The sequence below is a fragment of the Galeopterus variegatus genome, unplaced genomic scaffold (assembly GCF_000696425.1).
Source record: "Galeopterus variegatus unplaced genomic scaffold, G_variegatus-3.0.2 Scaffold121, whole genome shotgun sequence".
Lineage (NCBI taxonomy): Eukaryota > Metazoa > Chordata > Mammalia > Dermoptera > Cynocephalidae > Galeopterus > Galeopterus variegatus.
Window position 1 is genome coordinate 647,431 of NW_007726232.1, and position 14,866 is coordinate 662,296.

Consider the following 14,866-nt stretch of genomic DNA (forward strand, 5'->3'; position numbering starts at 1 on the left):
GGGCGAGCCTCGCGAAGCCTGGCCCTTCCGCGCGCCGGCCCTGGTGGCCGCAGCGTCCCCGCGGCCCGGCAGCGGTCCCGGGAGCGGGAACCTGACCTGACCGGGGCCTTCGGCTCCCCGGGAAGCCGGGAAGAAGGCTGGCTGCCTTTGTTTACCGCGGAGAACAAGCGGGGAGCGGCCTCTTCCCGAAAGCCACGCCGTTCCACGGGCCGCCGCCCCCATCCCCTCGGGGACATTCTCCTGGCACCCTGGCCACGTGCCCACCTTCGTCTCAGGGGACGCTCTTGCCATTTAGGGGAAAGAAACCGCGCCAGGAGGAAAGGCCAGCCCCTGTGCGGCCTTCTTCCCCTCCCTAGCCGTCTACACTCGCTGGCGTCAGGGCCGAAACGGACACGCTTCAAGTCCAACGTGGGGGTGACGTTTGCTTGTCTCGGGCGGGCTTGGGCCGCTCCCTTCTCAGGGCTGACAGCCGGCTTTTAAAACCGTTGGGTAGGGCCTTTAATCGTTTGATGGTGCACAGGCCCAGGGGTGAGGATGAGCAGGCTATTCCACCTCATGGGGTGTGTGTGTGTGTTTGGGGCGCTTTTCGTTTTGTTTGGTTGGTTTTGGCGCTGGCCGGTATGGGAGCCTTACGTTCTTATCGGTAAAACAATAAGCCGTACTTCATAGGTGGTTGTAAGGACCAGATGAGGTAATTCACCGAAAGCGCTCACCTGGATAAAGTGGAGAACCAGCCTGGGGGTATTAATATCAGATACCCTTGTGATCCCTGGCAGTAGTTCAAGTTCCCTACTGGGGTCGTTCTAGGAAGGCACGCAGAACACCCCCACCCCTCACCCCGCCAATGTTAATGCATTTATGCCAGGGAGAAAAGCAGGGAGTTGTCTCACTACAAACCAAGCATGATGGAAACTTGAAACTGTTTGCTAAATCTTGCTTGGAAGAAAGCCCACGTGGATTTTAGGGTGGGCAGAGTGGGTGTCTGATGGCATTCATCTTTGACTGCTGCAGGTATAAGGTTTTGATGAGGAGAGCATTAAAAATTCTGGACCTGGGCGGGCCCGTGGCTCACTCGGGAGAGTGCGGTGCTGATAACACCAAGGCCCCGGGTTCGGATCCCATATAGGGATGGCCGGTTCGCTCACTGGCTGAGCGTGGTGCTGACAACACCAAGTCAAGGGTTAAGATCCCCTTACCGGTCATCTTTAAAAAAAAAAAAAAAAAAATTCTGGACCTGCTCTTCAAGAACCTCAGCCAAACTACTACAAACAAAACCCAGCCCAGAAGTGCTTGAAGTTTCCTAAAGGGGAAGATGTGTTTACTGTTTAGCTTCGGTGAGAGGAAGAGAGAGAGAGAGAGAGACCCGAACCAGGTGCCATTTCAGCCAAAAAGCTTTTTTTTTTTTCCCCTTTTTGTCTTTTTTCGTGACCGGCAACGGATCGCAACCCTCAGTGTTGCGCCGGTACCGGACCGGGACCTGCCACGGGATTGCAACCCTCGGTGTTGCACCCGCACCTCACTCAGCCAGTGAGCGGCCGGTCTGTATGTGGGATCCGAACCCTCGGCGGGAGCACCGCCGCACTTCCCAAGCAGCGCACTGTAGCAGTGCGCCACCGGGCCGGCCCAAAAAGCTTTATTCCACTAACATGGAGGGGAGATTGAGCCAGATCAGTTCCCCCAAACCCAGGAGAGCAGGAGGTTTATAAGACCTTTAGGGAGGGTTCTGACAGAGTGACGGGCAATTTCAAAATCAGTGGTATACAAGGTGACACAGTCCTGTGGTCCAATGACATCTGGTTGGTTAAGGTATAGGCTCCCGAGAGCTACTGTCTCAGTACAAATCATTCCAGCCAGAAGCCTGCTAAATATATCCCACAAGACATTCCTTTGATGATAAGGGTAATGTTTACCCCTTCCCAGGAGAGGAATTTTGCTGCTCAGTTCCTGGAGCAGAAAAGGGAAAGGGAGGGGGTTAAGGGGGAAAGTTGCTTACGTCCAACCAAGCAAACAAATAAAGAGAAAAGAGGAACAGTGGGGTCCAATTTATCCTACTTCCAATCACTGGGGTCAGCCTATTCCACTGACACAGTAATTGATAAAAGCAGTTCTCCCCACTGCTGTCTGCACAAAGAAGAAAAGTACCGACTAGATTTAAATCAGAGAAACAAAGCATAGCCAGGAGCCCTCCGGGGTGCACCTATACAAGTAGAAGAGGGCTTGGAAAATGAGAAACAAAGCATAGCTGGGAGCCCTCCAGAGTGCACCTACATAGTAGCGGATACAATCCAACCAGACAGCAGAAGAGGGCTCAGAAAATCAGAAGGTAAAGAGAATTTTAGTGGCTTCCGGACTTCCAGTCACTGCACAGTGTGGGACTGAATTGCCACCACTCTCATGAATCCCCTGTCGGGGGAACCTGCTCGAGCAAGATCTTCACGGTGCAGGACTGGCTTTCCCACCTCTGCTAGCTACCCATAAGGGCAAGCGGTTGCCAGCCAGAGGGAGCAGCTTCTCACAGATTGAGAGGAGTTTAAGCTGTCGTTGTCCAGCAGTCACTTTAAAGAAGAAGAAAAGGGGGAAAAGGAAAGTAAAAGAGAATAAAGCATTGACTTGTCAGAATTTAGGCTGGGGACTCCAGGAGAGACTTAACAGCAGCAGAGACATGGGAGCAAAATAGTTTTAGTGACCACTTGTCTCTTGCAGCTAGAGTCTTTTCTGGTGCCCAAAGCTTTCTAATTTTTGCCAGTGACTAAATTAGGCTCTTGGACTCTAAAGTCATAGAAATAAACAATGTACCCAGCAGTAAAGCAAGCAATGCTTTAATAAAAGAGAATATAGACTAATGCATAAGGGGGGTAGTGACAGTAAAGCTAGCCCCCCAAGTGAAGCTGTTCAGGGTCTTTTATAGGGAAAGGAGTTAAGGGGTACAGGCCAGTGTCACTGGAGCTGGTCCATTCTGTTCTTCCTGGTTGCATCATGGGTGCATGCTCAGTAGGTCCAAGATGGCAGTGGTGTTCATCATTGTCACCCCGGGAGGGTCATTGTATCAGTCACCTTGATGCTTTGTGCACGGGTGGGAATTCCTAAAGGGGTCTTAAGGCTAATCTGTAACTTTTACAATTATGGTAAACAAGCCTTGGAGAGGGGTTTTCCAACTCAGTAAATACCTGTTTCCTCTCTTATCTCAGGCTATTTTGTCAGGGTGGCCCATTGGGTGATCATTTGCCCTGAGGGGTCTTATGCCTAAGGAGTGGAAAAGTAACAAAGTGTCCTCTACAGGGAAAATGGAGTCAGTTTGGTTCATAGGCCTAGCCTTACTCTGTTTCAGTTGTCTTTGGCACCAAGACCTTGGATTGCTGGGTGGGGGCTAATCTGTTGTGATGGTGGTTTTCTCTTTGTCTTTACCTGCTGATATAATTATTTTTCTGAACTGAGTAACTGATCTTTGTTTGAGCACCTCAGCATCCTTGGTTACAGCGGGCAACGTGTGTCCAAAGTGATACGGGTGCAAAAGCTGCCCACTGCCAAGTTTGTTAAACTATTTGTGAGTTACCAGCCCCTGGTGAAAACAAGCAAGATCTATCTATTGTGGCTTTGTGATTAACCAGTTGCCTTGGGACAGGTACTTTCATCCCCCTGGGCTTCCATTAATTTCCTAAACAATGAGGACATTGGGCTTTATCTTTTTTTTTCCTTTTTGTCTTTTTTCGTGTCAGGCAACGGATCGCAACCCTCAGTGTCACGCCCGTACCGGACCGGGACCGGCAACGGGATCGCAACCCTCAGTGCTGCACCCGCACCTCGCTCAGCCAGTGAGCGGGAACCGGTCTGTATGTGGGATCCGAACCCTCGAGGCGCACTGTAGCAGTGCGCCACCGGGCCAGCCCTTTTTTTTTTTTTTTTTAAAGATGACCAGTAAGGGGATCCTAACCCTTGACTTGCTGTTGTCAGCACCACGCTCACCCAGTGAGCTGACTGGCCATCCCTATATGGGATCCGAACCCGTGGCCTTGGCATTATCAGAACCACACTCACCCGAGTGAGCCACGGGTCGGCCCCTTGGGCTTTATCTTTGAAGACACTTCTAGCCTTAAAGTTCATCAGCTTCGAAGGCCCCAGGCTCCCAGGAGCAGTAACTGTATTCACTGGCATCTGTGAATCTCACGGAAACACAGCGGATGTAAAATCTCTTCTCTAGTGGCCTTCTCAGCTTAACTAATACATTTCACAAGAAGTTTCCCAACCATAGAGTTTAACTATGGTTCAGAGCTCAGACCTGGGTTTAAATGCTGCTCTACCACTTCTTTCTAGTTCTGAGGCTGCCATATTAGTTTTCTATGGCTGCTAAAATAAATGACTACAAATTTAGCATCTTAAAACAACACAAATTTATTAATCTTAACGTTCCATACATCAGAAGTCTGATGGGCTAAAATAAAGGTGGCAGGGCTGTGTTCTTTTCTGGAGGCTCTAGGGAGAATCCATCTCCTTGCTCACCAGGTGATTGGCAGGATACAATCTTTGTGATTGGAGGATTGAGGTCTCATTTCCTTGCTGGGTGTCAGTTGAGAACCACCGGTGTGTCTTTCCTTGTGGAAACATACCTGTCTTCAAAGTCAGCATTAGTTTTCCTCCTCAATCCACAGTTTCCTGTTTTCATAATCGGAGGCAGTGATTAAATTTACCTTACAGCATTGTTGTGAGGATTAACTACAGTTACTATGTCAAGAGCACCAAGCATAGCGACTGGCCTGTAATATTTGCTCACTAAATGGAAGTTAACACAGAAACAAGGATTTGCCTAATGGCTTTCATTCAGTGACACATTATATTCAGTGAGGTAATCACATAGGCCCTTAAAAGTTAAAGCAGCTCCTAATTATTTAATCAGGACTAACAGCTCCTTTTACAGCCCTGTAAGAAGAAGACACTTGCAACCCTGTGCAAAGTCACTCTCTACTCCAGTTATTCTTAATGTGGTCCCTGGACCAAGCATATGTAGCACCTGGGAAATGGCCAGAAAGGCAAATTCTTGGGCACCCACTAGACCTACTGAATCAAAATCTCTAGGATAGGGTCTGACAATCTGTTTAACAGCCCTCCAGGTGATTCTGATGCTCACAGAAGCTTGAGAACCGGTGGTGTTGTAAGCTCGCTGAGGAAGGAGAGGCTAGCCAGGTAAAAAAGGTTATTAGCAAGCGGTAAGCAGACCTGCAGGGCTGAGCCAAAACATGGTGTCAGCCCCAAGAGGCAGTTGGGTGTCTTCTTTTATAGGGTTAAGATTGGCATCTGGCCAAGCCTAGGAAGACGGTCACAGCGTTCCATTCCGGGTACAGCCTGCCCATGAGAACAGAGACTTGGGGAGACAGAAGCCTTGGGCTAGCCGGCGCAAGCAGTTACAGTGTTATACTCTCGGTACAGCTCGCTGAGCCTGCTCAGCCTGCTCGTGGTAACAGAGACTTAGGGAGACAGAAACTTAGAGGAACGAAACTTAAGCAAAAACCAAAGGGTGGTGGCTTTCTAAAAGTCAGGTTCTCAGTTCCAGGGACCTAATAGTTGCAACTCTATTTTTCTCCTAATCTTTAGCATTGGTTGGTGTCCACTTCCTTCAGATTGTAAGGTTCATTGTTTTGGGGGTTTCTTTGGTGGCTGGCCAGCACGGGGATCAGAACCCTTGACCTTGGTATTGCAAGGCTGTACTCGAACAGCTGAGCTAAACTTCCAGCCCCGATTGTAAGGTTCTTGAGAGTGTCGGGCCTTGCCTTGTTCAGCAGTCCCTGTAGGGCAGGCCTAGCATGCATCTGCTCACAGTGGGCTCATAAATTATTGTTGTAGGGATGACTTGGAGGTAGGGGACGAGACTGAACCTGCTTCGCAGTAGTTAATATATACCCACCAGTGAATTCCTTAAGTGTTATGTCATTAAGTAATTTTTTAATGTGTTAAATGTTTTATGTTCAAATTTCTGTGGATTGTTTATATATAAATACATATAAACATATATATGCTTTTAATTGATATTTGGGGGACTAGTTGGGGTTTCTGCATGAACAGTAACATGTTTCTGTTTTCCTATTTAAAATAATAGAATATAGGCTCACACTACGTTTTACATCTGTAGGGAAAGTAAATATAAATGGTCATGGTCCTGCGGGGGGTTGGAGTCTTGCCAAGCATCTGATGTAACTATGCACATGTGCCCATGTGCTCCTTGCTTACTGTCTGACGTTGATGCCCGTGGGCACCCAGGTGTCCTGGGTTATGGACTTAAGTGTAAAGGACGAGTGGCTCTGCTCCATAGTGCCTGCCCACCCCACCCCAGGATGCGTGAGGGGGACCCTGGGGAGGTCGCTACTGCTGCTGGGGACTGTTGCTACCAGGACCCTCCGAGAGGCCAAGGCCACCACTGCCACTGCTGCTGCAACTGTAAGCTGCTGCTGCTGCTGAAGAAGCTGAGGACTGAGATCTTGTCATCTGCCAATGGCTCCTGGGATCTTTCCCAATTACCTAGCTCGTGGACCTGCATATGAGGGGTCTGGTGACCCAGTCTAGCATGTAAGGGGTCTGTGACCCAGTCTGTACAATGAGTTTGAAGGGTCTGTGGGTCCTAGCCCTAACAATCTTAGTGTAACTAAAATAATAAAACATTTTGGCTTTAGTTATGAATTGCCTTAGCAATACAATTGGCGCAGTCACCTAGCCAGACAACTAACATAGCAATATAATCGTAGCAATACAACATCCAAATACCAAAATGCTACCCAGAACATTTTCAGGAACTTGACGAGGGATACTTATATTTGTATATCACCTTGGGACTCTTTAGCTTCCCCTTACATCTCAGGCAGATGGAAATGACTTCTTCAGAGATCTTTTGTTTTTGCCCCTTAATGACTTCTGCAGGAATCTTTTCTGCCATATTTCTGATCTGTGATCTCTACTCTCTGTTTGAAAGTGGAGGATACCAACATTAATAAAGCATATGTAGTTTTAGCATGGCCAAAGCTCTGTAGTTTTTAAGGTATAGCCTAACTTTTTAGAATTGCACATAGAAATGCTAAGCTTGGGAAAAGCAGAAAACTTTCCCAGGACTAAAGTCTCTGTTGTAGAGAAAAAAAATTGTAACACAGCAAAAATGCTTGCTCTAAGGGCAGATGTCCTTGGTGCAGCTAAACCTAATGATGGGAAAGTACAACGATTATCTCATTGTTCTTTTTGTAACCACCTATGTTCCTTTTCTGTAACTTTCTTGCCTGGAGAATAAAAAAGGAGAGAAAACCTGATTCAGGGCTATTGCTGGGATCTTTCCACTCTTGAAAGAATTATTCCTGAGGGTACCTGCTTCGAGCCTCTCACTGTTCTAAAGAAACTGCTCTAGAGAAATGGGCTTTGAGTAATTCTTTGCATCTAGGTCACCCTGGGAGAGGTGACATTTGAACACTTCCCATTGATGGGGAACTTTTTACATTTCATCAAGGGAATTCCTTTCCAGATACGCTGACACTTTGCATAGTACCCATGTGGCAGAGCCGATGGGAGGGGTGGGGTGATGGCAAAAAGTTGCTTATTAGGAAATCCAAAATGCCTCCCAAATTGATCCTAATTCTGTCTTCGGACATTACACAGGATAACCTCCCCCTCCTTTCCTCAGTGGCCCTTCCTGTATTTGAAGACAATAACTGTCTCTGATGATACTTTTTCAAATAGAACAGCCCTGGTTCCTTCAACCATTTCTCCTGGCTTCTATAGCTGTTTATTTTGCTATCTTGAAGTGCTGGAAGAAATTCAGGAATGTGGTACCTCGACTAAAAATATTATTTCCAGGACTGGTCTGAGCCCAGGATAAACTCCAGGACTGCATGTGCATTTTTCTACTTGTTTGCTTCTTAAACTGCCACATGACATTTTAGTCCATATTGAGCTTTAAAGCCCTCACGTCTTATTCTTATATTTTATTATCATATGAAATCATTATTACCACTTTAAAAATTAGGAACTGAAATAAAGGAGTTGACTGTTTCAAGGTTATATAAATTGGGGGCAAAGTGGGATTAGAAACAGGTCTCTCAGGACTACCAGAAAATCGCTCAGGGCCCTTTGTTTATAAATATAGGGTATGACTAAAATAACTATTTTCAGACAGACTTAGGAGAATATATATATAACATGAAACATTTTTTACCTCAAAGTAGCCACTTTTAAGAGGCAGCGTATAAATTTTATATCTAATCAGGTTGGGTAGTACAAAAATAAAAAGTTAAGAAACTACAGGTAAAACACACTTTAAGCCAGCCTTAAAATGATACATAAGGACACTAAAATATTCTTCTTTTTTTTTTTTTTTTAAGATGACCGGTAAGGGGATCGTAACCCTTGACTTGATGTTGTCAGCACCATGCTCACCCAGTGAGCGAACCGGCCATCCCTATGTGGGATCCGAACCCGGGGCCTTGGTGTTATCAGCACCACACTCTACCGAGTGAGCCACGGGCCGGCCCAAAATATTCCTCTAATTGAGAGATTTTTCTATAAAAATGTTCATTGTTAAGAAAAAAAAAATACATTTAAGCATAAATAAACTGCTCATAATTCTACCACTTTGTTAACCACATATTCTAAAATGTTCATAAAAGTTGATGTGATATTCCAAACATTTTTATGCATGTGTATATGTAATATATATACATACATATATATATATATATATATATATTTTTTTTTTTTTTAAGAAAAGGTAATAAAATAGCTATTTTTAAAGTGGCTTTTTTCTTAATACATTGCGAACAGCCTTCCACCTCTGTTACTCCTCATGGCAATGTGGTTCCCTACCATGGAATTGTACCATAGTTTACTTATCTTCTTATTGTTGGACATGTATATCGCTAAATTTTTGCTATTTTAAACAATACTTATATAACTTGACTATGTACTTATTCCTGTGATGAAAAGCCTATTTGGAGCTTCCCTGCTTCATCTGCCATATTATCTCCTATAGCTTCTAAGGTACTCCCTTTTCTTTTTTTTTTTTTGTCTTTTTCCGTGTCTGGCAACAGATCACAACCCTCAGTGTCGCGCCCGTTCCGGACCGGGACCGGCAACGGGATTGCAACCCTTGGTGTTGCTCCCGTGCCTTGCTCAGCCAGTGAGCGGGAACTGGTCTGTATGTGGGATCCGAACCCTCGGCGGGAGCGCCGCCGCACTTCTCAAGCGGCGCACTATCGCAGTGCGCCACCGGGCCGGCCCCTAAGGTACTCCCTTTTCGATGGCCATTCACATGTACTATTGATATCTCTGCTGGAAGTAGGAGACTTTTAAGGACCTCTTTGATTAATTATTTGTGTATTAGCTCTTTGCCTTTACTATTCATAAGGCCCCGTCCCATCCAGATTTTCCCAAATGTAGGTACCACCTAAAGGCATACTTGGAGTCAGTGTAAATTGTGACTTTTTGATTTGCAAGAAGCTTTAGGGCCTGGCTGAGAGCATATGGTTCACAGGTCTGTGCAGACCAGCTATTGGGCGGGTAATCCGCCTTTCTCAGATGTGGACTGCTGGCTGCCTTCAACAATCGCATCTCCATTATGGCTTTTCCTTTCTATCACCCAGGATGACCCATCTACAGAAAGCCTAATTCTATCATGTAGTGGGACTTCCCTTAAATCTGGCCTGACCTTAACTTGATAATCAGTGATATCTAAGCAATTGTGGTCTAAGGCCTCTTGATCTTCCTTCCCTTTCCATAGAACACTTGCTGGATTTTGGCAAGCATCTTTTGTCGAAACCAAATCATCTTTTTCTAGTAATATGACCTCATATTTTAAAATCCGAGAATCAGTGAGCCATCTTCCTGCCTTTTGGTTGAGTATGGCCCTCACTTGGTGGGGAGTACTAACTATTAGAGCTCCCCCAAAGGTTAGTTTTCTGCTCTCTTCTACCAATAAGGCAGTGGCCGCTACTGCTTGAATATAGTCTGGCCATCACTGGGAGACAGGATCAAGGAGCTTGGAAACAAAAGCAACAGGTTGCCTTTTTCTTCAAGTCTGGGTTAACACCCCAAGGGCTGCACCTTGGTCTATTGTTACAAACAAATGAAATGGCTTATCCGGGGATGGGAGGGCCAGGACAGGAGCTGTAACAAGGGCCTGTTTTAGGTTCTCTAGAGTTTGTATTTCTTCAGGAGACCATTGCAGAAGGTCAGGTTCCCCTTCTAAGAACTTTGAATATAAACCTTTTGTTTTCGGGGCATAAGATTCAATCCATAACCAGCAATAGCCTGTGAGTCCCAAGAATTTTCTGAGTTCTTTTTTTGTTTGGGGCAAGGTTAAATTTATTATGCCAGTTATTCTCTCTGGGTTTAATTCTCCGTTTGCCTTTGCTAATTAAGTGTCCTAAATATTTAAACTCTTTTTCTACAAACTGTAGCTTATTTCTAGAGACTCATAATCCCTTTTGTCCCGGAAATTTAGTAAATTAGTTGTGACCCCTGATACTTCATCTCTCTTTTCCCCAGAAATCAACAAATCATCCATGTGTTGTAATAGCTGGGTGCCCATCATGGGTCAAAATTCTTCTAGGATTGTTTCTAAGATCTGACCAAATAAATTTGGGGCTTCAGTGAATCCCTGTGGCAGTACCGTCCAGCCGTACTGTTGTTTTCTCCCATTTGTGGGATTCTCCCATTCAAAAGCAAAGAAGTTTTGACTTTCAGGATCTAGGGGGCATGCCCAGAATGCATCCTTTAAGTCAACCACACTAAACCATTTATGCTAATAAGGGATTTTACTAAGAAGAGTGTAAGGATTACAAACTACAGGATGCCTGGCCCGAACAATTTGATTGATAGCCCACAAATCTTGCACTAGTCTGTAGGATCCATCCATTTCCTCACCGGGAGAATGGGGGTATTGTATGGTGACATACAAGGTTCCAGCAAGCCATCTTTAATGAGGTCTTTGATTACTGGCTGGAGTTTCTTTTTGCCTTTGATAGGAATGGGGTATTGTCTCCTGCAGACTATTTCACCTGATTGTTTTAGCTTTATTTTTATCGAGGTTATATTTAGTCCTCCTCTATTTCCTTCCTTAGCTCATACAATTGGGTCAATTTTTCTTTCTTCTTCCTACGTTAGAAGGGCCATTAACACCCTAATTTGTCCCTTCTCTATCTGTAGTCCTAGATCAAGTTTTATGATTAGGTCTTGTCCTAAGAGATTAATTCCTGCCTCAGGCAAATATGAAAATGACCCCTCCACAGTTTTTGACTTAGATTTTGTAAGACCCGTGCACCAAGCACAAATCCTACACGCTGGAGTGGCTCGCCTCACAAAGACCACAAGACCAGGACCATTGCAATCAGCAAGAGGAATTTTATTTTTCCAGCATGCTGGGGCGCTTTGCCTTTCGGAAAAGCAGCCCCCAGTTTATAACACAAGCACTTTTTATACAGTTTTTCCTGAACAGATCTTTATGACAGGATGAGTTGTTCGTTATCTGTGGCGCCTTTAGATTTACTAGGCTTTAGTAGGCTGGTACCCCCGATAACAGCGCTTCTTTCAATCATATATCTTCCTTGGCGCCTGGCAAGGAGGCTTTTAGATAAGGAACCAGCCCGTCCCTGGAACCGGGCGGGGGCCACCCCCTTCTTGGAATGTTTAGTGTACTCGGGCCCCCTGCTGCTTAATAGCCCCTTAGAAGCTGCTTTACATTTCAACAGCCCCTTAGAAGCTGCTTTACATAAAATGCCTTTAGATATGTTTCCCCATTTTAGCAAGCGTTTGCAGAAGCAAATTGTGCAGGTTAAAGCTATACTAGCAAATTGTGCAGGTTAAAGCTATATTTCCATTACAATTTCATCTTCATAGAGTTAAAAATGGGAGCTTGGAATCCCTCTTCTTTGACCCTTGATACTATTAATGTCTCTTTGGATAACTTTGTACCCTGAAGCTGGAAAGTTAGGGAGGACCGAGATGCTCCCGTGTCCCTCCCGTGTCCATCAGGAATGTAATCTTTTTCTTTAGGTCCCACCTTTAAGTTTATCAGGCTTTCCTGGTGGGACTTCACCAAAGGGAACCCCTGACCCCACTAATCCTCCTCAAAACTCATGAGGGGATCACTTTTTCTGTCCTCCTCCACTCAGGACAGTTTCTTTGTAAAGGGCCAGGTTTTCCACATTTATAGCACCCATTGTTAGCTTGAAACTTCTTTTCGTAGGGGTCCCTTTGATCCCTTGACTGAAATCTAGGGTTCTTTCGTCCTGGTGAGTGAGGGGGTTTTGAATCCCAATTCTTTTGAGCTACCTTTTCCACTGTGGACACCACAATCTTTGCTTTTTATTTCTGTTTCTCTTCCTCTCTCCACACAAACACCTTTTGGGCCTCCCTGACTAGTTCCTCAATTGGCTTTTCATTCCAACCACTTAATTTCTGTAATCTTATTGTAATATCAGGCCAGCTTTTAGTCACAAAATTAACCTTTAGGAGACCCTGTCTTATTGGGTCTTATGGGTCTAACCCAGAGTATTTTCTCATTTGATCTCTGAGCCTCTGCAAAAAGGCAGAAGGAATTTCCTCTTTTTCTTGTTGAATCTCAAAAGCCTTAGAAATATTCTGTGACCTCAGGGTAGATTCTTTAATCCCTTAATTATTAATTCTCTAAGGTTTTGCATGTGGGCCCTAACTCTAGGATCATTATTGTCCCATTTGGGAACTTTTGTTCCACAGATAGGACTCTCTGTCCAGGAGGGTGTCTCTCCCAGATGGACAGAGCCGCTCCCCTAATCATCCCCCTTTCTTCCCCTGTGAAAAGGATGTTCATTATGGACATCAGCTCGACCCAAGTGTAATAGCTGGGCCCTACTAATTGGTTGAGTTGTTCTGCTAGACCAAGGGGATCCTCTAATAATGATTTCATCTCCTTTTTAAAGTTTCTAACTTCAGTGCTCATGAGGGGGGTGTTCACGAACCCTATCTTGCCCCATGGGGACTTCCCTAAGGGGAAACATTTTAGAGATTTCCCTAGGAACCCCCAAAGGGAGGGGGAAATTCCCAAGATCTTTCGTACATTGTTCTAGTTCCCTCCTTAGACTAGGATATGGATCCACAGGGGCTGAGGGCTCAGTCTGAAACCTCAGCCCCTGCACAGGGGTGTGAACATTCGGCCTGCCCATAGTCCTCTGCCTCCCACTCTGTGAGGCATAAGGAGGAGGAAGACAGGACAAAGGATCCCAGGATTATGTTTCAGGGTCTTTCCTCTCAATTTTAAGAGGAAACATGGGAGTTGCTCCTGATAGCCAGCATAGAGCATAATCTTTTTTGTCCCAGAAGGATGGGAATTTATCATTAACACAGAGGACGAGGGCCTGACAGACCCAGTCCTTGTTTGAGCCAAACTGTGGCCAAAAAACTGAAGGGTTACGAATGGGTTCTTTGGTCCAAATAAAACAGCAGTACTTGATCATTTTCTGTTTTTCCTTATTCTTCATCCGGGAATTACTTTCTTAGTGTCTTAATATTTCCCCCAGTGGACTATATGAGGGGATGTTGGGAAGTATCTCCTTATTTCCTCCCTTCCTTGTTTTCCTAGGCCTAGAATTCTTATTTCCCATTTTCACCGATCCTTGTGTCTGAGTCTCCAAGGTACTCAACCCTCCTTGCTGGAGATTTCTGGCACATGTGAGGACTCCCTGAGGTACTCAACCCCCCCTTAACTGGAGGCTTCTTGCACACGTCAGGACCTGCTTTGTCTTTCTCCAGCCACGTCCCTCACGGGAAGACAGAACCACGGATCCAGACTCCACACTTGCTTTGTATCTAGGATACATCTCAGCCACACACATACACTCGGCTGCCGGAGACCAGCTCCAGTCGAGTTGTGGGTACCCAAAAATGGAGAGGGAGTCGGCGAAAATAACAAACAGACAGAGACCTCAATGCATCAGTATGCATGTCCTCTCTCTGCAGGCTGTCAGCATGTTGCAGCTGGAGCCCAGTAGAGCATGAGACGATGCCTTTTATTTAGATTTTTCTCTGCAGGGGGCTTTTGGGTATTATTTTTATTGTATCAGCAAGCTTAAATCAATAGTCCAAAAGCAGGGAGGAAACTTTTTTAGAGGTCAGCATGTCTTAGGTGATCAACTCATGCTTCTATTTCCTGGAATCAGGTTCATCAGATTCAAACCATCCCTTCATTGTCTTGAAGTTATCTTGTGACCTTTTTCTGTTAGCAAGCTGTGGTTAATATCCACCTTGTTAACAGGGTGGGAGTCAAATGTAAAAAGAACGGTGGATATTTGAGCAGCATTATCATGCACATTTTGAGGTTATGCATTTGCTGTGGCCCTGTAATCTTGATCTAAATGTCCTTGTGCACAGCACCATCTCTCACAAAACCAGTTACACTTTCTTATTTTTCTAAGATCTAATTTTGCAGGTTTAACAATTTTATATCATATATTTTTATCCCAACACCTGATTCTTAATGATTTATTTAAAACTGGACACCACCAAGTAAAGGGGGCTCTACAGTTTCGTTCCCATATACTTAATTTGTCCCAATCATATAATTTCTCATTAATACCAACCATTCTCTTGCCATTAATATAATCTCCAGTAAATGATGTTTGCCAACTTACATTAGGCTGCAGCTCATATTTAGTCATGAGCGGTGCTTTTGGAACATATGTTGGTGTGGTCAATTTATCATAAGGGAATAATTTTAAATTGTCCAATTTACTCGGATCCTCTGTGGGAATGTTTAGTTCAATGACCGTATAATAATTTGTGTTATTTTTATGATACTTTGGGAATTCAGAGAACTGCCACGCTAACCAAAATATTGAAAGAGAGAGTAAAAGCAGTACCATGAAGCCGA